At 46.3% G+C, this 26,267-nt stretch overlaps 1 long non-coding RNA gene across 1 annotated transcript in view; it reads right to left on the reverse strand.

Moving 5' to 3' along the window:
• LOC145349438 (uncharacterized) overlaps window positions 1–25,847 on the reverse strand; it is a 28,485-nt gene extending 2,638 nt beyond the window's left edge. Inside the window, exons 1-3 of the long non-coding RNA XR_013888076.1 lie at window positions 25,757–25,847; window positions 1,698–1,834; window positions 1,432–1,581 (exon numbers count right to left, since the gene is read on the reverse strand). This is a non-coding gene — a long non-coding RNA (uncharacterized LOC145349438). The remainder of the gene's footprint in view (window positions 1–1,431; window positions 1,582–1,697; window positions 1,835–25,756) is intronic.
• Window positions 25,848–26,267: the final 420 nt, after the last annotated feature.

Consider the following 26,267-nt stretch of genomic DNA (forward strand, 5'->3'; position numbering starts at 1 on the left):
TGCCTCGCTAAATATTTTTAAGAAGCGGGTTGATGGGTTTTTGATAAGAGAGGGGATTAAGGGTTATGGGGAGAGGGCGGGAAAGTGGAACTGAGCCACGACAGATCAGCCATGATCTTATTGAATGGCGGGGCAGGCTCGAAGGGCCAGATGGCCTACTCCTGCTCCTATTTCTTATGTTCTTATGTTCTTATGTTCTTATGACTCACTATTGACATGCTAAGCATGTTGTAAATATTTAAATTGGCTTTGTTCCCTGTTGCTGATTTCGCCGGCAAAACAAGGCCAGTATGATCAGAGGGGGCGAGAAATCGGGAACGTTTTTCATTTTCCGCCTCTTACCCAGTTGTACCACCTCATCTCATCGAACAACAGTGGGTAACATTAACTGTCTTATCTGTGTGTAATCAGCTGTGTGACCGCATCAAGTTCCTCAAAGTTAACCAGCCATGGTATTCCCCTTACGAACTTAAGATTGCTCTTTCTAATCAGCCACTGTCCTTCCAACTCATTAATAATGGTCTTTCTTCACCAGAGTCTCAGCTGCCTTCTCCACAATGGCAATAAGGATAATCTTTAAAGTTTGTAATTTGAGAGCTTATTCTTGTCATAAAAACCCATCTGCTTCACTGATGTCCTTTAGGGAAGGATATCTGTCGTCCTTACTTGGTCTGGCCTACATATGACTCATGGTGCAGCGCAGAGGCGCAGTGGTTAGCACTGCTGCCTCACAGCACAAGGCACCCAGATTCAATTCTAGCCTTGGGTCATTGACTGCGTGGAGTTTGCACTTTCTCCCCGTGTCTGCATGGGTTTCCTCCACGTGCTCTGGTTTCTTCCCATACCTCGAAAGATGTGTGAGTTAGGTAGATTGTCCACGTTAAACTGCCCCCAGTCCTCAGGGTCAATTTTCCAGCTACAATTCCCATGGCAGACAGGAAGGGAAAATCCCACCCTTATTGTCCCAAAATGTGTAGGTTAGAAGTATTAGCGAGGTAAATACATGGGGTTACGGGCATAGTGCAAGGGTAGCATGGTGGCACAATGGTTGGGGCAACACAGTGGCACAGTGGTTAGCACTGCTGCCTCACAGCACCAGGGACCTGGATTCAATTCCGACCTCAGGTGACTGTCTGTGCGGAATTTTGCACATTCTCCCCGTGCCTGCGTGAGTTTCCTCTGGGTGCTCTGGTTTCCTCCCACAATCCAAAGATATGCATGCGGGTTAGGCTGATTGGCCATGCTAAATTGACCCTAGTGTCAGTGGATTAGCGGGGTAAATACGTGGGGTTGCACCAATAGGCTTGGGTGGGATTGTGGTCGGCATAGGCTCGAAGGGCCGAGTGGCTCCTTCTGCACCGTAGGGATTCTATGACTGTTAGAAGGAAATGGAAAAATAGACTCTGCAGCTGGTGGAAGTTGAATACTTACTCATGCCTACTGAGAACACTGGTGTTCCATCACTTAATGAAATTTGTAACACAAAGGAGATCGCAAAGCAAGGTGCCAGTCGGAACATCTTGTGGAAGCCTTAAGCAGAAATACTGCCGACTCTGAAATATGTTCAGTTAGCAAAAGTCCCTGAAAAAGAAAGCTGAGTGAAACAACATTTTATTATAAAACTTGAAAAAAAAACTTTACAAATATATTTTGAAATAAAGGATTTCTTCAGGATTATTTTCAGAACTTTAACTCACAGCTGGCCAGGCAGTCAAGCACAGTAAACTTTGTTTTGAAAGAGGATGGATCTGACAGGGTCGGCTTGGTTTGTGTTCTCATGCCTCTGACTCAGAGATGAGCATGCTAGTCCTTGAACCACAGCTGACCAACGGATCTATCGTATCAGAGGGGAACAGGAAGTTACAGAAATGAGTATGGAAGCAACAAATGGATTAACTTTACACAATGTTGAACAGAAACTATCCACGTGACAATCTTCTGCCTTGCAAAACTTAATATCATTTTACTCCTTTTGAACTGGGGACCATCTTTGACAACAAAATCAAGGCCGGAATTCTCCCAATTCTAAGTGTTGAACTTGCATGAAAACTGGAGTAATTCACGCGGCTTTTTTTTCCCAGCGGAACTCGGAGAAGAATCTCCCACACTCTGTACACTGCAGAGTGTGCTAGCATGTATGTCATTGTAAGGCTGGTGGATGGGGCCTATTACCGCTGGGTAGGCCGGAAACATAGCGCCGAGCGGGCCACTGAGCATGCACCAATCTGTCAGCACCGAAATTGGCGCATGCACACAGGCCCCTGCCTTCCGGCCTCCCGATTGCTGGCCAGCCCTGCGACCCCACAACGCCAGCCCTCCGAACCCTCCCCATGGCCCGATCGCTGGCACCCCCTCCCCCTAACCATTCCTGGGCCAGCCCCTGGGCATTGACACTCTGCCTCTTGGGCAGTGCCAGGGGGCACAGGCTGGTACTGCCAAGGTGCCAATGATGTGGCAATGCCGGCATCGGACTGGGGTAAACACAGTAAGAAATCTGACAACACCAGGTTAAGTCCAACCGATAGGTGCCAATCTTAAGGTGCCAATGCCCAGGGGGCACCAACCAACACAGCCTGCCACCCAACTATCTCCAGAGGGGTCAGGTTGCTAGTTCCCCGAAAGTGGGGAGCTACTTTGACCCCTGCTAGAATGAACCACTCTGGTGGGGCGGGGGGAATGCTAACGGGCCCGGAGACTTGGGTGTGCTAATCTCCTTTAAATGAAATTCAAATGAATATGTAAATGATTTCAACGCCTCCCCACCGATTTCCAGTGTGGAGCCAGCGCCGCTGGAAATCCAGCGCTGGGAGACGCTATTGCGGCTAGAACGCACGAGCGAATTCTACACATTGGCCCACGCGAGAATCTCCCGGCCCGCTCGCTAAAATATTAGCACAGCGGGATGGGAGAATCGCGGCCTTAACTTTGGGAGTTTCAAATTGCCCCTATTTGAGCTGATTCATGGCTTACGAAACAGGCCAATCCAGACCCGGCTGCAGGTTGCGAACTTTGGCCTGGAATCTCCAGGAGCTGAAGTTCAACCATCCAGGACAACCCTGGAGGTAAGGATATTCACAACTCTTGCGCTTTTTTGCCATTTTCTTTGAGCACTTCTCTTGACCAGATAAACAAAATAACCACAAAAGGGGCAGGGGACTAATGACCAGAATTTTCCGACCGTTTGCGCAGGCAGCATTCTCCAATCCCACCGGCAGCGCACCCCCACCCGGGGGTTTCCTGCCAGTGTGAGGTGACATTCCTACGGGAGTTGGAGTTTGTATTGACAGCAGTGGGACCAGAGAACCTTACCGCTAACAGACAGCGCACCGCCTCCCTTTGGTGAGAAGCACATGGCTAGGAGGTCAAAGAATCTGGCCCAATCAGTTTGGCTAATACTCAAGTATCATCCAGACTGGGAATGAATCTTTTCTCCTTTATCCCATTGGCTTTGGAAGACAGTGCATCACAATGGGTGACACGCTGGCACAATGGTTAGCACTGCTGGCTCTCAGTTTCAGGGACCTGGGTTCAATTTCCAGCTTGGGTCACTGTCTGCGCAGAGTCAGCACGTTCTCCCCATGTCTGCGTGGGTTTCCTCCGGGTGCTCCGGTTTCCTCCCACAGTCCGAAGATATGTGGATTCACCATGCAAAATTTCCACTTAGTGTCGGGGGAACTAGCTAGGCTAAATGCATAGGGTTATGGGGATAGGGCCTGGGTGGGATTGTAGTCGGTGCAGACTCAATGGGCCAAATGGTCTCTTTCTACGCTGTAGGATTCTATGATTCCATGAAGCGATAGGGCCCTGGACCAAAAACCCAAATTCCATTTGGAAGTGAGACTAAACCCCACCAATTTATCTATTTTGAAATAAATGTGAAGATAGGCTGCTTCACCTCAGGAGTAACTCCATTGGCGAATTAGGGATCCTTTATAGTAAAACAAACTTCATTTAATAACACAGTTTAAATATAATTCTAAAAATAGTGAAGCAAATTATTTCTTCATTAATAACAATGTTAAAAAATGAAAGGGAGCAACTTTAATTTCTAATTTACGCAGCATTCTCTAACAGACGTCAAATTCCACTTTAAATACAGATAGCAACCATAAATATACTTGTTCTATGTGATGTAATTAATCGTGGAGATTTCAGGGAGAGATTGTGAGTTTCAGAGCAGCTTACAGACTTTAAAACAAACCTCAGCCAGGACTGAAAGTTGTGTTTCTCTGGTATGTACCTCCTCCTATTAACCACATTATCAAATGACCCTGTCAATCAACCTAATCAGAAATCCGAGGGGAAATCTGCATCTATAAACAAAAATCCATTTTTTCACCCCTAAATAAACACTACTTGGCCAAAATGAATGATTATCCTGCTCTCCCAGCATTGGCGCTGTGTTCCCTCCAGGCATGATAACTGCCTGTAGAAATAAGCTGAACTTTAAAACATTCCCCTTAAAGAGTAATATATTTTATATATGGCAACTACTATCATCACACACAGATGGATGTGTCCATCGACTAATGGCTGGAACATGGGATGAGTCATGTAACCAATCCTCTCGGAATACATTTAATCACAATTTTGGCAACCTTCGTCCCAGCAATTACACACATGAGATTTCATAAAAGCATCATAAAATACTTGCATTTATCATAATTATAGCACTGACTCTTTGGGGTTACATCAAATTATAAGTAATGTAAGGGATTGTTTATATGTTATAAACACTGCAGGCCAAGGGAGGGCTGCGACTCCAGCAAAATCAAGCATGCCGTACAAAAATTCTCCAACTTTAGTTTTCCCTTAATAATGTACTGTCAGTGCTTGTGAAAGCACATCCCAGTCACAGTAGTAATTATTAAAACATCATAACATCAGAGCAGCACCGTGGCACAGTGGCTACGACTGCTACCTCACAGTGCCAGGGACCAGGGTTCAATTCCAGCCTTGGGTCACTCTTTGTGTGGGTTTCTCCCCGTGTTTGCGTGGATTTCCTCCGGGCGCCCTGGTTTCCTCCCACACAGTAAGAAGTCTGACAACACCAGGTTTAAGTCCAACCGATTTATTTGATAGTAAACTCGCAAGCTTTCAGGGTTTGCCCCTTCGTCGGGTGAATGGAGAGTTCTGAGAAACTGAACCTGGTGTCGTGAGACTTCTTCCTGTGTTTACCCCAGTCCAACGCCGGCATCTCCGCATCATTCCTCCCACACCCCAAAGATGTGTGGATTAGGTTGGCCGGTCATGCTAGATTGCCCCTTAATGTCAGGCTGATTAACAGGGTAAATATGTGGGGTTATGGGGATTATGCCTGGGTGGGATTGTCATCAGTGAAAGCTCGGTGGACCAAAAACAAATGGGCAGCATGGACAAATTGGGCCAACGGGACTGTTTCCATGCTGCAAACTTCTAAGACTCAGTGAAAGGCCTCTTCCTGCACTGTGGTGATTCTATAATTCTGTGACATCAGTAAGAAATTCCAGAAGTGTATTTCTCAAAATTCTCAAACAGTTGTCAGATCCAACAGTCTGCGATCAACAATGAGAATGTGTTTGTCGTGCAGGACAAGGTGGTGAAGGATTGTCAAACAGGATGGGAGGGACAGCAGGAAACGAACTCAGAGAAAGTCAGACAGCAAATGTGGTGGCGGGTTAGACGCGTGGGAAGGTTTGCACTCGCAGATGACTTGACATCCATACTTAAGGTGACCTTTAAATGATCCTGAATGAAAGTGAGTGGGGGACAGCAGGATGCTCGCTGCAATTTATCTCTACGGGAGCTGGAAGCAAGACAAATGTTGCATTCAGAAGAAAGGAGCCAAGGAGTAATCACTACCAAAAGATGGAGAGTTCATCGTGAATCCCATCTTCACTGAGCAGTTTGGATACATTAAGCAGCAGTGACAGATAGGCTAAACAAGGAACTATTTAAACTGATGATTTTCTGATGAGAGAAAAGTAAGTAGCGGGGTCTCCCAGGGGCAGGTGTTTATTTACTCTGGTGGCTGTCTGGTCACTCAGCCACAGTCCCCTAAAAGTAGCAACACAGGCGGCCAAGCTGATTAAGAAGGCACATGGCATTCTTGCCTTCATCGGCCAGGGTGTTGAGTACAAGAGTTGGGAAATCATGGTTCAGAGCAGCTTACAGACTTTAAAACAAACCTCAGCCAGGACTGAAAGCTGTGTTTCTCTGCTATATACCTTGTTTCTCCCTTGGTTAGGCAGCATTTCGAGTATGGTGTGCAGTTCTGGTCACCACACTAACAGAAGGATGTGAAAGCTTTGGAGAGAGTGCAACGATGGTTCACCAGGATATTGCCTGATCTCCAGGGTGTTGGCTATGAGGAGAGTTTGATTAAACTAGGATTGTTTTGACTGGAAAGACAGAGCTGAGGGGAGACCTGATAGAGGACTGCAAAATTATGAGAGGCGTAGACAGAGTGGGAATCAGAGGCTTTTTCCCAGGGTGGACGTGTCAATTACAAGAGGGCACAGGTTCAAGGTGAGAGGGGGAAAGTTTAAGGGAGAGGTGCAGGGGGAGCTTTTCACACAGAGAGTGGTGGGTGCCTGGAATGCATTACCAGAGGAGATGGTGGAAGCAGGCACATTAGCAACATTTAAGATCTGGATGGGTACATGAATAGGGCAGGAATAGAGGGATTTGGTCCAAGTGAAAGGCAGAAGCTTTTTGTTTAAGATGATGAAAGGGATGGATAGGGTAGAGGTAGAGAGATTCTTCCCGCTTAGAAAGGATAGCAGGACTAGAGGGCACAGCCTCAAGATAAGGGGGGGGGCGCAGTTTAGAACAGAGTTGAGGAGGAACTTCTTCACTCAAAGGGTGGTGAATCTCTGGAATTCTCTGCCCGTTGAAGTGGTGGAGGCTACCTCGCTAAATATATTTAAGTCACGGGTAGATAGGTTTTTGGTAGGCAAGGGGATTAAGGGTTATGGGGAGAGGGCGGGAAAGTGGAACTGAGCCACGACAGATCAGCCATGATCTTATTGAATGGCGGGGCAGGCTCGAAGGGCTAGATGGCCTACTCCTGCTCCTACTTCTTATGTTCTTATGTTTAGATTAGTTAGGTCATCATGATCGGCAAAGGCTTGGAAGGCCAAAGGGCCTGTTCCTGCGCTGTACTTCTCTTCATTTTTTTGTTGAAGCATACATATTGAAACAGCTACTGGCCCGAGGAAGTGTTGACAACCGAGACCCTCTGATCTCATAGGCCAGAAGTTTCCAGTCCCATTGGCACCAGATGTCAATGTGTCTGGGAGCAGAAAGCATCAGGAGATCACAAAAGTTGGTTTCACATCCTTGTAAAACCAGTTTGCAAGAATCCGCTCCACCAGTCAATGGCGGACTATGTTTCCCACTGCTGCACATTGGGAGCCTAATTTCAACACTATGGCATTTCATTGTAAGCTTTGCTCACTGAAACCATCCCCCACGCCTACAGAATCGTAAGCTCACATCAGTGTGACTGTGTGACAATGCGTTTCACACTGGTACATGAGTAATGTATACCTGGCGACCAGCACGTTGCCTCGAGATTTTGAGCTTGACCACCTCCAGAGTGGTGAGATTTCTGGACCTCCCCTCGCCAGAGAGGAGGTAGAGGATACCACAGCGAGCCCCCAAGAGGCATGCCAGGGGCAAGTCACTGAATACTTTTTGGCTTATGGCAACCATGTCTTTACTGGAGCAGTTCTGAGCTCCAACCATTGTTAACAACTGTGTGTGTGTGGCTGAAATTTAGGTACAGCACCCAGAAGTGAGAAAACAGTTAGGGAAGCGCAAAGTGGGTGACTCAGAGGGTGCTCACCAATGTGCTTCCTGTGCCAGTTCTGCACTTCTTAGAGCTGACACTATCCCTGAGCCTCTTTGAGCCCCACAGACAGAAAAACAACCACATCAATTAAACTGTATGGAGCTGGCATCCTCCCGCTGCCTCGTCAATTCTGGACTAATCTGGGAAACCACCGCTTATCACGGGCATGCTATTTACAGGGTCCTACAGTGCAGAAGGAGGCCATTTGGCCCATCAAATCTGCATCAACCACAATCCCACCCAGGCCCTATCCCCATAAGCCCATGCATTTTGCCCAGCAAGCCCCCCTGACACAAAGGGGCATTTCAACATGGCCAATCCACCTTACCCCGCACATCTTGTGGGAAGGAACCGGAGCGCCCGGAGGAAACCCACACAGACACGGGGAGGACGTGCAGACTCTGTACAGAGAGTCACCCAAAGCCAGAATCGAACCTGGGTCCCTAGCGCTGTCTGGCAACAGTGCTAACCACTGTGTCACCATGCTGCCCCTTTCACTGCCCTTTGAACTGACCTGGGACCTTTAAAATCGCCCAACAGGGTCGACATCTGTCCTTGGGCAGGGTCGAACGTATTAGCCTTTGGTGCATTCTGTACATGAGATATTGCAACCTCCCGTCAACCAAAGGTGATTCCCGCATGTGCAAACTAACAATGGCTTCACACCAAATACACACACAAAAAAATAGATTCCTTCACAAATAAAAAATAATAAAAGCCTCAAGACATGATGCGCAATAGAAATCTGATTAAATCAGAGCTTCATTCTGCCGCAGCAATGTAATGAAGTGAACTTTTTAATCTGTTTCCCTTATTGGACTGAGATGTTTAAGATGCGCCTGAAGTTTTGCAACTTGAAAGATGAGTCTTGATATCACAGGTCAACTTACACAATCAGAAACTTGTTCTTGGTGCAATTTCTTCCTGGGAAGGAAAAGTGCCATATTTTAACCTTAAGTGTTTTGAAATTAGAATCCTGACAGTGCAGAAGGAGACTATGTGGTCCATCAAGCCTGCACCGACAACAATGCCTCCCAGGCCTTATCCCCAGATACTTTCCCTGCTCATCAACCTGACACTGAGGGAGAATTTAACATGGCCAGTCATCCTAACCCGCACATCTTTGGACTGTGGGAGGAAGCTGGAGCACCCGGAGGAAACACATGCAGACACAAGGGGAAAGCGTGAACTCCACACATACAGTCACCCAAGCCGGGAATCGAACCCAGGACCCTGGAGCTGTAAAGAAGCAGTGCTAACCACTGTGCTACGGTGCCGCCCAACCAGTGTGCTACCTTGCCGCCTGCTGTTTCCTCCAGGTGCTCCAGTTTCCTTCCAGGAGTCCAAAGCTGTGTGGGCTAGATTAATTGGCCATGCCAAATTGTCCCTTAGTGCCCCAAGATGTGCAGGTTAGGGGGATTAACAGGGTAAATACATGGGATAACAGGGATAGGGGCTGGGTGGGATTGTTGTCCGTGCAGGCTTGATGGACCGAATGGCCTCCTTCTGCACTGTAGGGCTTCTTGGAACCTCTGGCTTCTTACCCAATTCTGAATTTTATCTTAGCATCTTAGACGGACATAACCTTCATGCCTAACCTGAAGCTCTGGATTTTTGTCTTTCATCTAATGAAATAGCTCCTCACGTGGCTTGGTGTCCAATTCTGATTGATAATGCTGCTGTGAAGCATCTTGGGATAATTTATCATGTTCAAAGTGCTGTAGAAACACAAGTTGTTGTAAAAGCTGGAATTATATAAATGACTTGGATGAAAACATAAAGGGGTAGGTTAGTAAGTTTTCAGATGCCACCAAGATAGGTGGAGTTGTGCAGGGTGTAGAAGATTTTCGAAAGATGCTGCGGGATATAGATCAGTTGCACATATGGGCAGAGAAATGGCACATGGTGTTTGATCCAGGCAAGTATGGGGTGCTGTACTTTGGGAGATCAAATGAGGGGTAAGTATACAGTTAATGGCAGGACCCTGAGTAGCGTTGATGTACAGAGGGACCTTGGGGTTCTCATCCATAGCTTTCTGAAAATGATCACACAAATAGATAGGGTGGTAAAGAAGGAGTATGGCATGCTTGCCTTTATTGGTCGGGGCATTGAGTACAGGAGTCGGGATGTCATGTCGCAGCTTTATAAAACTTTGGTTAGGCCGCACTTAGAGTATTGCGTTTAATTCTGGTCGCCACACTACAGGAAGCATGTGGAGGCCTTGGAGAGGGTGCAGAAGAGGTTGGCCAGGATACAGCCTGGATTAGAAGGTATGACCAAAAAGAAGAGGCTGAACAAATTAGGGTTGTTTTCCCTGGAGCAGCAGAGGCTGAGGGGAGACCTGATCGAAGTCTATAAAATTATGAGAGGCACAGACAGAATTTACAGTCAGAATCTTTTTCCCAGAGGTGAAATATCTAATACTAGGGGGTGTGCGCTGAAGGTGAGATGGGGAAAGTTCAAAGGAGATGTGAGGGGCAAGTTTTTTACACAGAGAGTGCTGGGTGTCTGGAATGTGCTGCCAGGGATGGCGGTGGAGGCAGATACTCTAAGGGTGTTTAAGGGGCTTTTAGATAAGCACATGACTATGCAAGGAATGGACAAAGAGCAGGCAGAAGGGATTAGTTTCATTTGGCATCGTGGGTTGAAGAGCCTGTTCCCGTGCTGCATTTTTTTTTTATGTTCTGTGCTCTACTCGCTGTTAATGGATGGTGATTTAAAGCTTTTGCACAGCGGTCCCAGTTTGTTATTACAAAGTTGACCTGTCTCTGAAGTGGAACGTGACCTTTCTGACACAGAATTGTGAGTGAAACTCACTGAGTCATCGATATCACCTCCGAAGGAGGTTCTTTCTGCGAAGGAGTCAGGGTGCCTGAAGGGTAACTATAGAATTTGAGTTTGATTACTTACTGACAAACTGCCGCGACCCAAGAGGTAATGTTATCTCCTGCAGTTTTCAAACTGTGAGACATAATATAGTTACAGAAAGGTGTAGGATATAGTGAAACTGAACACAAAACACACAACTACCATCTACTTCCTAAAGATCTGATATAATGCCGAATACTACTTATTATGCTACAGATTTCTTGTACATGGTTTAAATAAGGGTAACTATGTGAATCATGAACACTAAAGTCACAAGCAAGTTATAATTAGATGCAGTAGTGAGAATATTAATCATCCTTGTTGTATTCTATAGAAAACCACAGACTTGTTCCCCTAATGTGTGAGATGGGTGGCGTGAATCTGAGTCAGACAGAGGAAGGTACTAAAACCCTCATTGAGTTAAGAATTTGAATTTGAAGGAGAGTTGACATCAATTCTTTGAGGAAAGAACAACGGTGAAGGCACTTTTTATCAATCACAACTTGTAGATAGTCCAGCGCTTTTAGTGCAGTGGAATATCTCGAGACATTGGCCAGAACTCTCCAACCTCAGCGGCCACCGAATCGCAGCTGGCGAGGGCCCGACAACAAAAATCTTCACTGACCTCAGGTGGGAATTTGCGCTTTCACCCAAGTGAGGCCTTTATGTCAGAGGAGTATTAGCAGGCATAATTTGACTTTGAGTAAAGAGATAGTAGGTCAAAAAATAGATGATAAAGATAAAAATATTAATGTCACAAGTACGCTTACATTAACACTGCAATTAAGTTATTGTGAAAATCCCCTAGTCGCCACACTCTGGCCTGTTCGGGTCCACTGAGGAAGAATTTATCACCCAACCAGCACAGTGTGGGGGGGAAAACTGGAGCACCCGGCGGAAACCCACGCAGACACGGGGAGAATGTGTAGATCCGCACAGACAGTGACCCAAGCCGGGAATTGAACCCAGGCGCTGTGAGGCAGCAGTGCTAACCACTGTGCCACTGTAGGTTGTCTAAACGGAGGGAAGAAATGGAATCAGGCAGGGAAATGTTGAGAGCTGATTCCAGTGCACAGGATCGCAGCAGCTAAAGGCACAGTTGCCAGCGGTTTTGTGATTAAATTGGGGTAACAAGAGATTGGAATTTGAAGAATGCTGATATCTTGGATAGTTGTTTGGCTGAAGGAGGTTATGGTGGGAGTGAGGCCTTGAAAGAATATATAAACAGGATGAGAATGAGACGTTGTTTAACCAGGAACCAATGTGAACACAATGGTGGTTGGCGATGAGACTTGGTGCAAGTTAGGGCACAGATAGCAACATTTGCACTACAAGCAATGCTCATCTCAAAGGAGTAAGAATCTAACCGTCTGACTTTCAATGGCATTACCATTGCTGAACCCCCCACTAGCAAAGTCCAGAGGGTTTCATTGAACAGACGGTGAACTGGACCAGCCAGCTAAATACGGTAGCAACAAGAGCAGGTTAGAGGCTGGAGACTTTGTAGAGAGCTATTCATCTCAAGGCTCCTTTTCCGCCATCCACAAGGCACAAATCAGAAGTGCGATCAATGCCCTCCACTTGCATGGATGGGTGCAGCTCAAACAATATTAGCCAGGGCGTAGAATATAATAATGGGCAGCACGGTGGCACAGTGGTTAGCACTGCTGCCTCACAGTGCCAGGGACATGGGATCAATCCCCAGCTTGGGTCACTGTCTGTGTGGAGTTTGCACATTCTCCTCGTATCTGTGCGTGTTTCCTTCGGGTGCACCAGTTTCTTTCCACACTCCAAAGATGCTAAGTTGGAGTAGTGTCAGGGGGAGTAGCAGGGTAAATATGTAGGGGTAGCAGGGTAAATATGTGATAGGGCCTTGGTGGGATCGTTGTTGATGCAGGCTCAATGGACCAAATGGCCTCCTCCTGCACTCTAGGCATTCTATGATTCTATGAAGAACAGGGTTATAGTGGTGCTATAAAAACAATGCTGTGCAGTTCTGATTGCCACACAATAGGAAGGATGTGATTACAGCCAAGAGGATGTACTGGAGGTACACCAGGATTTTGTCTGGGCGTTTCAGCTATGAAGTGAGACTGTTTTTTCCCCCTTCAAGTAGAGGAGGCAGAGGTGAACCTGACCGAGGGACACACAATTATGAAGAATATAGACAAGAGAGAGAGGAAGGAATTTTTCCTCTTTGTAGCAGCAGGAGGTTTTAGAGGGGATTTGAGGAAAACCTTTTTCACCCAGTGGGTGGGGGAATCTGGAACTCGCTGCCTGAAAGGGAATTTGGGGGGTGACAACTGCCACAAGAGTCACCCATCCATTGACTTTGTCTACACTTCCCACTGCCTCGGCAAAGCAGCCAGCGTAATTAAGGAGCCCACGCACCCCGGACATTCTCTCTTCCACCTTCCCCTGTTGGGAAAAAGGTACAAAAGGTCACATACCAACCAACTCAAGAACAGCTTCTTCCCTGCTGCCATCAGACTTTTAAATGGACCTACTTCGCATTAAGTTGACCTTTCTCTACACCCTAGTTATCTGCATTCTGCACCCTCTCCTTTCCTTCTCTATGAACGGTATGTTTTGGAGGCATAGCATGCAAGAAACAATACTTTTCACTGTATGTTAATACAGGTGACAATAATAAATCAAACCAAAAATGCATTTGGATGAGTACTTGGAATGCCACAGCATACAAGGTGATGGATCAAATGTTGGAAAATAGGATTAAAGTAGATAGGTTCTTGTTTGCCGGCTGGCATAGCCATGATGGGCCAAAGGGTCTCTCTTCGTGCTGTAAAACTAAATGACTCAAGAAGCATGACACCATTGAGGACAAAGGCAGCTTGTTGGCACCTCATCCACCACTTTCTGGAATTGAAACAGCCAACTGGAGAAGTAACAAAGCCACAGATGAAGGTCTCAGAAGATAAACTGAAGTTTGGGTAGACTTGTGCAATGTTGAAAATGTAGAAATAGGCGGCCGTGGTGATGATATGGACATATGGTTAGAGGCAATAGATGGATAAGAACTAGAAGGGGCCCAAGAAGGACACAAGAGGCAACAGTGCAGGAAAACGAAAATGAATTGCAGGAGATACACTCAATGCGATTAGAGACGTAAGAATAAGACCAGGTGAGCGCAGTCCCACCTATCAGGAAAGGAACAGAAGTGTTGTCAACCATATGCAAAGGCTGCAGGCAGCGCAAAAACAGTGAGGAGGACAAGTTTACCATGTTTTACAGTCGATTGTGCCTTCTGTGTAAGATTTTTTAGTACTGTGGAGGCTGGAAACTTAATTAGAGGGATTGAATATGGAGTTCCAGGAGAAATCAGATTGGATTTGAGAAATAACGAAGGGGTCAGGCTGCGGATGGGATGGTAATTTACAAGGACTGAGCGGTCAAGGGTCACTGTTTTTGAGAAGGGCTGGTTTGAAGGGGGCGGTGACAGCACCTGAGGAACCAGGGCCATTCACAATATCAGCTGACACATGGGCCAAGAAACCACTTGGGTAGTCTGAGGTTTAGTGGGATTAAGTTATAGGGAGCAGGAAGTGGGTCTCATCAGGACTGTTGAATCATAGAATCTCTACATGCAGAAGGAGGCCATTTGGCCCTTTGAGTCTGCACTGAACACAGTCCCACCTAGGTCCTATCCCCATAACCACACATATTTACCCTGTTAATCGCCCCGACACTCGGGTCAATTTAGCATGGCCAAACAACCTAACCCACACATCTGTGGACTGTGGGAGGAAACCGGAGCAGCTGGAGAAAACCCAGGCTGACATGGGAAAAATGTGCAGACTCCACACAGTCAGTGACCCAAGCAGGGAATCGAACCCGGATCCCTGGCTCTGTGAGGCAGCAGTGCTAACCACTGTGTCATCATGTTTAGGTATAAGCAGAGATTAAGGAAGTTTGAGAGGGTTAGAATCAACTCCGTTGATATTAATCAATGCTGGTGGCAAAGTGCTATTGTCACTTGATTAGTAATTTAGAGGCCAAAGTAGTGACCTGGCGATCTGGTTCGAATCCCACCATGACAGAAATTTGAATTCAATGAAAATCTGGAATTAAAGATCCAAAGGTGACCAGGGAACCATTGTTAAAACACCCAGGGTCCACGAATGATCTTTAGAGGAAGGAAATCTGCCGTCTTTACCTGGTCTGCCCTACATGTGGCTCTAGAGCCACAGAAATGTGGTTGACTCATAAGTAATCACACGGTTCAAGGAAAATTATGGATGGGCTTGAAATGCTGACCTGAACTAACAAATGGTGTCCACATCTTATGAATAGATAAAAAAAAATCAAGGAGTATAATTAGTTGCCGGAACTTGGCCACCTCGCCTACCGTGGAATCGGAACAGGCGAGGATCCGACAACAGACGTCTCAATTGGTCTCAGGCGGAAATTTCCGACCTCGCTGGAGCAAGGCTGTAAAATCCTGCCCAGTGATTTCCTGCCTCTGGGCCAACAGCTCCAGGTTAGAGTCCCACCCCAGGACTTAATGACATCCATAACGCAACCAACAGGGGTTGGGAGAGTACCAATCTACAAAATCAGGTGGTGAAAACCGAACAGAGTCCTGGTCAGCTGTGGTTAATGCCGGCGCCCTCAAGCTATTAGCCTCTGTTGACAGGCCAACAGTGTGATCCAGGAAGAGATACAATTCTGCTTTGTGTGCCACTCGGTGTGGGGAGAAAAACAAACAATGCAAAGGGAAATTAGGTTTAAAAATAAAATGTTGTGTCACCCTGTGTCCTTGCAGTGCAGAAAGAGGTCACTCGGCCCATCCAGTCTGTACCGACCACAATCTCACCCAGGCTGCATTATAAGAAAGACGTGGAGGCATTGGAAAGGGTGCAGAGGAGGGTCACCAGGATGTTGCCTGGTTTGGTGGGAAGGTCTTATGAGGAAAGGCTGAGGGACTTGAGGTTGTTTTCATTAGAGAGAAGAAAGTTACGAGGTGACCTACTTGAGGCATACAAGATGATCGGGGGTTAGATAGGATGGACAATGAGAGTCTTTTTCCTTGGACGGTGATGGCTAACACGAGGGGGCATAGCTTTAAATTAAGAGGTGGTAATTATAGGACGGATGTCGGAGGTAGGTTCTTTACTCAGAGGGTAGTAAGGGCTTGGAATGCCCTGCCTGCAGCAGTTGTGGATTTGCCAACTTTAAGGGCGTTCAAATGGTCATTGCATAGGCATATGGATAACATTGGAATAGTTTAGGTCAGAGGGTCATTAGATTGGTTCCACTGATCGGTGCAACATCGAGGGCCAAAGGGCCTGTACTGTGCTGTAATGTTCTATGTTCCATGTAACCCCATGCATATGGCTAAGATCAAGTGTAGTATCGACATGCTGTGCTTGGTTGAAGTCATTAGGTTACATTTAGGTTCATTTGAAGCAATTTTTTAAAGCAGCATCTTGGAGTTTTGGCTAAGATCCAAATGAGATCAAGCCTTGGAGGAGGAGCTATACCTACTCCAAGGCAGGAGGTGAGAGCCCTGTCTTGTCAGCTTGGATCGGGAATGTCTCAATTTGTTGAGACTCTGAATTGGACTTGATTTGATTAAATTGGGATAAAAACAAACAAAAAAAAATCCCCCTGACACTGGGATCAATTTAGCATGGCCAATCAACCTAACCTGAACATCTTTGGACTGTGGGAGTTCAAAGTTTCCTCTGAGGAAATCCAAGCAGACACGGAGAGAATGTGCAAACTCCACACAGACATTTATCTGAGGCCTGAATTGAACCTGGGGCCCTGGTGCTGTAAGGTAGCAGTGCTAACCGCTGTGTCACCAGTCTCCTCCTTGCACGCCAAAAAGCATAACTCAAGGATAATTGAAAGAAACCAAAACCATGAATGCTGAAAAAGAAAGGATTTACTGGAAATACTGGTAGATGAATCAACAGGAAATAGGAGAACATTGAGGAAATGAATACCAGTAAGGCATCATGTCAAGCAAAATGTCTCTTGACAGTTCCTGATTTCTAATGTGAAATAATTAGAATATAAGTTTGTCCATTACACTGAGCGTGACACCCTCAAATGAAATGCTTTTGGCCTGGGTGGCACGGTAGCACAGTGGTTAGCACCACTTCTTCACAGCTCCTGGGTTCGATTCCCGGCTTGGGTGGAGTTTGCACATTCTCCCCATGTCTGTGTGGGTTTCCTCCAGGTACTCCAGTATCCTCCCACAGTCCAAAGATGTGCGGGTTAGGTTGATTGGCTGCGCTAAGAAATTGCCCCTTAGTATCCTGAGACGCGTAGGTTAGAGGGATTAGTGGGTATAATATGTAGGGGATATGGGGGTAGGGCCTGGGTGGGATTGTGTTTGGTGTGGACTCGATGGGCCGAAGGGCCTCTTTCTGCACTGTAGAGTTCTATGATGATTCTAATGAAGTGCAGCTCCTGTTGAGGCCAGCACTTACTTGGGACTGAGTGTTGTAAAAAAGGGATGCTCTAATATCTCTTTTTTGATCCTTCCACGGGAAGTAGGGAGTTGCTAGCTAGGCCAGCCATTATCACCCATCTCTAACTGCGCTTGCTGGCAAGTTGCCTTCTTGGAATGCTACATTCTATGCAGAGCAGGCATACCACCAAGGCGCTTTCAGGAAGGTAGCTCCAGGATTTTGTCTGAACGACAGCTCAGGAACAGGAATACAGTTCCAAGTCGGGAAGGTGAGTGGGTTGAAGGGGAAATTGTAGATGGTGATGTTCCCATGTGTCCTTCTGTCATATTGGTAGAATTTGCGATGTGCTGTCAGAGAAGCGTTGGTGAGTTACTGCAGTACATCTTATCTATAGTTAACATTGCTGCCGCAATTCATCAGTGGCGCTGGGAGTAGATGTTTAGGGTAGTGAATAGGGGTGCCAATTAAGCAGGCTCCTTTGTCCTGGGTGGCATTGAGCTTCTTGAGCGTTGTTGAAGCTGCACTCATCCAGGCAAGTGGAATGTATTCCTTCACATTCCCGACTTGGTGCCACGTAGATGGTGGACAGGCTTTGGGGAGCCAGGAAGTTGAGTTGCTCACCACAGAATGACCAGGTTTGCACTTGTAGCCAGAGTATTGATCTGGCTGGTCCAGTTCAAGTTTTGGTCAATGGTAACTTTTGTTGCTGGGAAATTCTATGAATGTAAAGGCAATGAATGTCAAGAGGAGGTGGTAAGATTCTCTCTTGTTGGAGATTTTCAATGCCTGGAACTTTTACATGGTGTAAAAATCAGCCCAAGACTGAATGCTGAACAGCTGTAAGATTAAGGAACCATAATCCACAAGATAAAAGCAGAATTGCAAACAATCTTAACTTGATTCAGCTGACTGTGCATCATTATAACAAATTATTTAGTTCATATGCACAGAATATGATTTGATTTCCTTTATCTCCACTACACCTTGGAGCCTAATAGCCATGAGCTCAGAAAAGAGTTGTTCATCACTCTTCACTCAACTGGTTCATTAATGTAGTTTAATCACAATTCCCCCCCCCCCACACTCCCCTGCCCCACAGTCCTTTCACCCTCTGAAGGTGGGATATAATGCCCCCTCCTCTCCCCCCGCCAGGGGTTTTCCGAGGCAGGGTGCCTATTTGATTGGGTCGGAGGTTGTGGGTTGCAGACTTTGCTGTTTTAACAGTATGTTCTGATCAATCTCACAGCATGAAGGATGCAGAGTGGGTCAGCACAGTGGCACAGTGGTTAGTGCTGTTATTTCACAGCACCAAGGACCTGGATTCGCTTCCCAGCTTGGGTGCCTGTCTGCGTGGAGTCCGCGCATTCTCCCCATGTCTGTGTGGGTTTCCTCTGGGTGCTCCCAGTTTCCTCCCACAGTCCAAAGTTCTACAGGTTAGGTGGATTGGCCATTCTAATTGCCCCTTTAGCAGGGGTAAATATGTGGGGTTACAGGGATAGGGCCTGGGTGGAATTGTTTCCACAGGCAGAATGTGCACTGAATAAAGAACAAAGAAAACTACAGTACAGGAACAGGCCCCTTGGCCCGCTAAGCCTACACCGACCAAGCATTGCTTGAACCCAGGTCTCTGGGGCTGTGAGGCGCAGTAAGAAGTCTCACAACACCAGGTTAAAGTCCAACCACAAGCTTTCAGGGTTTGCCCCTTCATCAGGTGAGTGGAGAGTTCTGGCCTCAGACAAGAGCATATAACAGCACGCACAGTTTACAGAATATTGATTAGAATGCGAGTCTTTACAACTAACCTGCAATTCAAGCCTTAAAGATGCTGTGAGGCAGCAGTGCTAAACCACTGTGCCACTGTGCTACCCCAAGTATCATGTAAAAAAATACTAGGAATCAGTCTTGGCCGTGATGTTCTTCGCAATCACTGGCTATGCTCACATATGAATTATGATATGATTGAATTCCTGGAGCATGACGTAGGATATATGGCACAGAAACAGGCCATTTGGTCCAAGTAGCCAATGCTGGTGCTTATGCTCCACTTGAGTTTCATCCCATCATTCCTTAGTCTGAATCTACCATTGAAATTCTATATTCCCTTCTCCCTCCAATGCTTAACTAACTTCCCTTTAAATGTAGCTGTAGTATTTCTCGTTCTATGATGTGCAACAAGAGTACAAAGCTAGCTGAGTCACAGGAAACAGACAATAATTGTTAACAGATGTCTCTAAGGCTGGAAGTTTACAGTGGAATTCCCCAAGAGTCAGTCCTGGAGCATTTGCTTTTTCTGATGCATATTAATAATCTCGATCTTTGTGTACAGGGAATGATTGCAAAATTTGCGATGCTACAAAACTGAGAAGCAATGTCAACTGCGAGGAGGATAACACCGCACTTCATAAGAACACTATCCGCTAGTTCCCCTGACACTGAGGGGCAATTTAGCATGGCTAATCAACCTAACCCGCACATCTTTGAGCCACGGGAGGAAACCCGCGCAGACATGGGAAGAAGGAATATGGGATTTAATGGAATTGAATGGGATTGAGAGTTATAGATAGGCCTGGTAGGTATGGATATGATCGGTGCAACTTGTGAGCCGAAGGGCCTGTTTGTGCTGTAGTGTTCTATGTTCCTTGTTCTAAAGTGCAAGCTCCACACAGACAGTGACCGGAGGTTAGAATTGAATCCGGGTCCCTGGCGTTGTGAAGCAGCAATGCTATCCACTGAGCCACCGTGCATTGGCAGTACAGACCTTGCTGATTTAACATAACATAGGACATAGAAAAACTACAGCACAAACAGGCCCTTCAGCCCACAAGTTGCGTCGATGATATCCATACCTACTAGGCTTACCTATAACCCTCAATTCTATTAAGTCCCATGTACTCATCCAGAAGTCTCTTAAAAGACCCTATCGAATTTGCCTCCACCACCACTGGTGGCAGCCGATTCCACTCACCCACCACCCTCTGAGTGAAAAACTTACCCCTGATATCTCCTCTATACCTACTCCCCAGCACCTTAAACCTGTGTCCTCTTGTAGCAACCATGCCAGAGCTTGGAAAAAGCTTCTGAGAATCCACCCGATCTATACCTCTCAACATCTTATACACCTCTATCAGGTCACCTCTCATCCTTTGTCTAATAATGTCCTCTGATCAATATCACGGCGTGCAGGGTGCAGGGTGTAGTGGCACAATGGCACAGTGGTTAGTGCTGCTGCTTCACAGCTCCAGGGACCTGGGTTCAATTCATAGCTTGGATGCCTGTCTGTGCGAAGTCTGCACATTCTCCCCATGTCCGTGTGGGTTTCCTCTGGGTGCTCCAGTTTCCCCTCTCCAAAGTTCTACAGGTTAGGTAGATTGTCCATGATAAATTGCCCCTTAGTGACAGGTAGATCAGCAGGGGTAAATTTGTGGGGTTACGGGGACAGGTCCTGGGTGGAATTGTTTTACACAGTAAAAAGTCTGACAACACCAGGTTTAAGTCCAACCGATTTGGACTTTTTACTGCGTTTACCCCAGTCCAACGCCAGCATATCCACATCATGGAATTGTTTTCACAGGGAGAACATGCAGTGAATAATGAACAAAGAAAATTACAGGACAAGAACAGGCCCTTGGCCCTCCAAGCTTGCTAAATTCTCACTCAGTGTGTTCAAACAGACACCGGAGTGTGGCGATCAGGGGACTTTCACAGTAACTTCACTGCAGTGTTAATGTAAGCCTAATTGTGACAATAATAAATGAAGGTGTGTGGTGGAAGTAGTTCCAATTAGGCACTCGAGAGCGAATTAGATGATTATTTGAAAATAGACGTCAGATGAGGTTCTCCAGCCTCCCGGCCATGTGTTTCCTGCCAGTGGGGGGTGGCGTGTTGTTTACGAGCAGCCGGATTCTCTGTTCCTGCCAATGGTCATTGGAAATTTCCATTGACTTCACCCCACACTGGCCGGTAACCTGCGGACGGGCGTGGACTGCCAGTCGGACCGGAAAATCCTGACGGCCGGAGAATTCCAGCCGTTGGGGCTCCAGGGAGATGGTGAGAGCGTGACACTAGGGGAATGCTCTATCGGAGAACTGGTATAATCATGCCGGGCCAAGTGGCCTCCTTCTGCTCTGTAGCAATTCTGCGACTCTGAGCTGCTTCAGTTTGTGGCAAAGCATCCCACATTCTCACAGCTTAATTTGGCGCAATTTGGATAAATAAACTTTAAAAGAAACTTTTAAGAAATGACAATCACATGGGGGTACAAGATCAAGGAAGGGGGGAAAGGTTCAAAGTTAAGTTTATTTATTAATCACAAATAAGGCTTACATTAACACTGCAATGAAGTTACTGTGAAATTCCCCTAATCGCCACACTTTGGTGTATGTTCGGGTCAATGCACCTAACCAGCATGTCTCTCGCACTGTGGGAAAAAATCGGAGGAAACACAGACTAACACGGGAAGAACATGCAAACTCCACACAGACAGTGACCCAAGCCAGGAATCGAACGCGGGTCCCTGGTGCTGTGAGGCAGCAGTGCTAACCACTGTGCCACCGTGCCGCCTGGTGGAGCTGCCTGGAGGAAGTTTTGTTACACAGAGAGTTGTGGGGGGCCTGGAATGCACTGCCAAGCGAGGTGGTTGAGGCAGACACGATAGCGACATTTAAGACTTATCAGGATTAGGTGCATGAGCAAACGGGGAATAGAGGGATACAGGTGGTTGTTCTAGATAAGACAACGTGATCGGCGCAGGATTGATGGGGCTGAAGGATCTGTTCCTGTGCTGTACTGTTATTTGTCCTTTGACTGTCTGACCTCGAAGATCCCTTTCATGTGGAGAGGAAAGTTAAATTAGAATCAATGCTTTCAGGAACAGAGGGAAGAAATGATCAAAAGAAAGCCCAAAAGAAATGTGTCAATAAAAGACAATTTGACAAGGTTTGCATTTTCAGTTTATGCAAAATGACTGGAAGAGAATGAAAAATGGAAGTGATTCAAAGTGATTTCTGAATTTTCCAGGAACTTGCAGCTCAGAAAGTCCCGCGCCTCCCACCCCCAGGCCCATTCCATGAAACCTAAATATTCCACCTCAGAAATGCAGCTATCTCTCACTCTTCCAAATATTTTTAATCTCTTCAAAACTTCCAGTTAGAACATCAGTTTTCAAAGGCTTCAGGCTGGACATCGGTATTTCATTAAAGGAAATTACCATTTCATAAATAGTTTCAGAAAAAAAAAGAGATACCAGCTAAACACCAGCCAACATACTCCCTGGGTAGCTTGGCTGGCACGTATGACAATATTAAACTGTCTCCAGCTCAAACCACTGAGTAAACAGAGAGAACACCGATAACATTTACACCCACTCAACAACACGGTGCTGTAGGTTATTAAAGGGGGAGGAGCAGGGGAAATGGAAGAATAGGGTGGCACAGTGGCACAGTGGTTAGTACTCCTACCTCACAGCTCCAGGGACCCGGGTTCAATTCCACCCTCTGTCTATGTTAAGTTTGCACACCCTCCCCGTGCCTGCATGGGTTTCCTCCGAGTGCTCGGGTTTCCGCCTACAGTCCAAAGATGTGCGGGTTAGGTTGATTGGTCATGCTAAATATGAGAAGGTGAGATAATAGATAATATGCAAGATGGGGTGGAGAAGTGGCAGATGGACTTCAACGCGGATAAATGTGTAGTGGTCCATTTTGGCAGGACCAATGGGATAAAGGAGTACAATATCAAGGGTAGGAGTCTTAGCAGTGTTAAGGAGCAGAAGGACCTTGGGGTCCGGGTCCATAGGACCCTTAAATTGGCCTCGCAGGTGGAGGATGTGGTCAAGAAGGCGTATGGTGTACTGGCCTTCATTAATCGAGGGATTGAGTTTAGGACTTGGGAGGTAATGCTGCAACTTTATAAGACCCTTGTCAGACCCTACTTGGAGTACTGTGAGCAGTTCTGGTCGCCTCACTACAGGAAGGATGTGGAAGCTAATGAGAGGGTGCAGAGGAGATTTACAAGGATGTTGCTTGAATTGGGAGTCAAGCCTTATGAAGATAGGTTAAGGGAGCTCGGTCTCTTCTCCCTGGAGAGACAAAGGTTGAGAGGCTGAGAGGTTTATAAAATGTTGAGAGGAATAGATAAGGTGGATTCTCGGAGGCTATTTCCCAGGGCTGAAATGGTCGCTACGAGAGGACACAGGTTTAAGGTGCTGGGGAGCAGGTACAGAGGAGATGTTAGGAGATGTTTTTCACCTAGAGGGTGGTGAGTGAGTGGAATCGGCTACCGTCAGTGGTGGTAGAGGCGAACTCGCTGGGGTCTTTTAAAAGACTTCTGGATGAGTACATGGAATTTAATGGGATTGGGAGTTACAGATAGTTCTATGGCCTGGTGGGTATGGATATGATCGGCACAACTTGTGGGCCGAAGGGCCTGTTTGTGCTGTATTGCTCTATGTTCTATGTCGAATTGTCCCTTAGTGTCAGGGGAATTGGCACAGTAACTGCGTGGGGTTATGGGGATAGGGCCTGGGTGGGATTGCTGTTTGTGCAGGCTCAATGGGCTGAATGGCCTCTTTCTGCACTGTAGGGATTCTATGAACCTCAACCCAGGTCAGGGAGAGAGCTTATGGCCTGGGCGCTTCTCCTGTTTCAAGGGTTCTTATCACCCCAGTTAATCCCACCCCAATAGGAGCTCTGGCAAACTTTGCATCAGAAGTGTGTACATGTACTGCAAATGTCATTTTGGAACTGTAAGAGGTCCCACATCTACCGAAAAGCTACTTTCACTCCCAGTACCATGTCCTTTTTCATTTTTGAAACTCACAAGGTGCAAATTCGGCGTCAGAATTTATTACGCAGCAACACTGACGACAGAAGTATTTCATAGTAACTGAGAGAAACGCTTTTGTGAGGTTTTGAAAGGAACTTGATAAACCAATTAGCCATCAAAGTGGTACCAGGGTTACATCGTCAGGGGAGGACAGGTCCCAGAAAGGGCAATGCCATTGAAGGAGGAGGCGGAAGGGAAAGCCACATCGTCGAGGGAGGAGGTCAGAAAAGGAGGGCCGCATCAGTTGGAGAGGAGGTTGTGAAGGGTGGGCTGCACTATTGAGGGAAGAGGCCTTGAAAGGGAAGGCTGCAGTATTGAGAGAGGTGGTCTTGAAAAATGGACTGCACCATTGAGGGAGGAAGTCTTGAAAGGAGAACTGCACTGTTGAGGGAGGAGATTGGGAAGGGATTTGTGGAGATCAGCTTAACGTCAAGGCAAAAGGCACTTTATTTTAGCTTAGATCTCAGTCTGGTCTGAAGAGTGAAGAAAGCACCCACTGATGTAACATCCAACAAAACTAGAACAGGACACAAAGTGAGCAAGAAAACGAAACAAGTTGTTGTGACATTGTCCAAAGTAGCCATCCTGTCCTGTAGAGAATCCCAATTGATAGGATGGTCAACCAATCAGCCCGAGCCACCTTGCCTTTTGCACCCCCTTCTTCCACGCCCTGCCCCCCACCATTGTCCCAGATCCTTTACTTGTCTCTATATTGCTGTCTCCCAAACTCATTATCAAAAATTACACTTGCGCTGATCGTTTTCCAGTATGTTCAGTCTCTAAAGACATTCTTCGTTCACATTTACAAACCAACAGCATAACAAGATAAATCACACTGAAATATCCATTGTTGCTTCAACCGTTGCATAAAAAATGGCTCACTTTCTCAAAACTGAGAAGTTCTCACTTGATGTCTTGGTTCATTTGTAGAGGCAACTTCGAGTGTGAGAGTGAGACACGCAGAGTAGGAAGGTCTGAAATTCAATCCTTGGTCCATGCTGAATTCAGAAAGGACAGATTTCCAGAAGATAAGGTCGCAGTGACTGAACAGACATTATTAATGCTGGAGTGAAGGGAGGGGGAGATCCATAAGACACCAGAGTCACAGGAAAGTGTGGGAGTAAATAAAGTGGGCAGTGTATAACTACAAAGTGAGCTTAGATTCTATCTCTCTTCTGTTTTAATTTTGGAATCCAGCTGTGTGTTTGCTATGTTTAATTTGCACTGGGCTTATAACTCCGTTCAAATTATTCGATCCCATTCTTTGCTGTTTAGTTTAGTTTATTTATTAGTGTCATGTGTAGGCTTACATTAATACAGCAATGAAGTTACTGTAAAAATCCCCTCGTTGCCACACTCTGGCCCTATTCAGGTACACTGAGAGAGAATTTAGCTGGTGTTGTCAGACTTTTTACAATAAACCTAACCAGCACCTCTTTCGGACTGTGGGAGGAAACCGGAGCACCTGAGGAAACCCACGCAGACACGGGGAAAATGTGCAGACATCTACTAGTTACATCCTGAAACATGATTTGAATTTGAAACAAGAAATTACAAAAGATTGTGAATATAGCCCAGTCCATCATGCAAATCAGCCTCCCATATCCATTGACTCTGTCTACACTTCCCACTGCCTCAGAAAAGCAGACAGCATCATTAAGGAACCCACCCACCCTGGACGTTCTCTCTTCCACCTTGTCCCGTCGGGAAAAAGATACAAAAACCTGAGGACAAATACCAACTGACTCAAGAGCAGCTTCTTCCCTGTTGCTGTCAGACTTCTAAATTGACTTACCTCGCATTAAGCTGATCTTTTACGACACCCTAGCTGTGACTTCAACACTACATTCTGTGCTCTCTCCTTCACTTCTCTTTGAATGGTACGCTTTGTCTGTATAGCATGCAAGAAATAATAATTTTCAATGTATACTAATACAAGTGACAGTAATAAATCAACTCAAATCAAACCCCTTTAACTCAAACCAGCACACTCATTCACTGCCTTGTCACCCCAGGCACTAGACAGATACATCAAGGGCAGATCACAGTTCGCTTTCATTTTTTTGTGTGGGGGAAGCTAGAACATGATGACCCAGTTTAAAAAATAAGTGAGCTCCCATTTGAGAAAGAGATGAGATATTTAATCTTTCGGTGGGTCTTTAGTCTTTGGAATTCTCTCCGAGAGAGCAGTGGAGGCTGGGTTATTGATTACATTCCAGTCTGAGTCAGGCAGATTTTTGATTGACCAGAAAGTTAATAGCTATCGGCCCAGGCAGTAAAGTGGAGTTAAGACCACAATCTAATCA

The sequence above is a fragment of the Carcharhinus amblyrhynchos genome, chromosome 10, assembly GCF_965287045.1.
Source record: "Carcharhinus amblyrhynchos chromosome 10, sCarAmb.v2.hapA, whole genome shotgun sequence".
Taxonomy (NCBI): domain Eukaryota; kingdom Metazoa; phylum Chordata; class Chondrichthyes; order Carcharhiniformes; family Carcharhinidae; genus Carcharhinus; species Carcharhinus amblyrhynchos.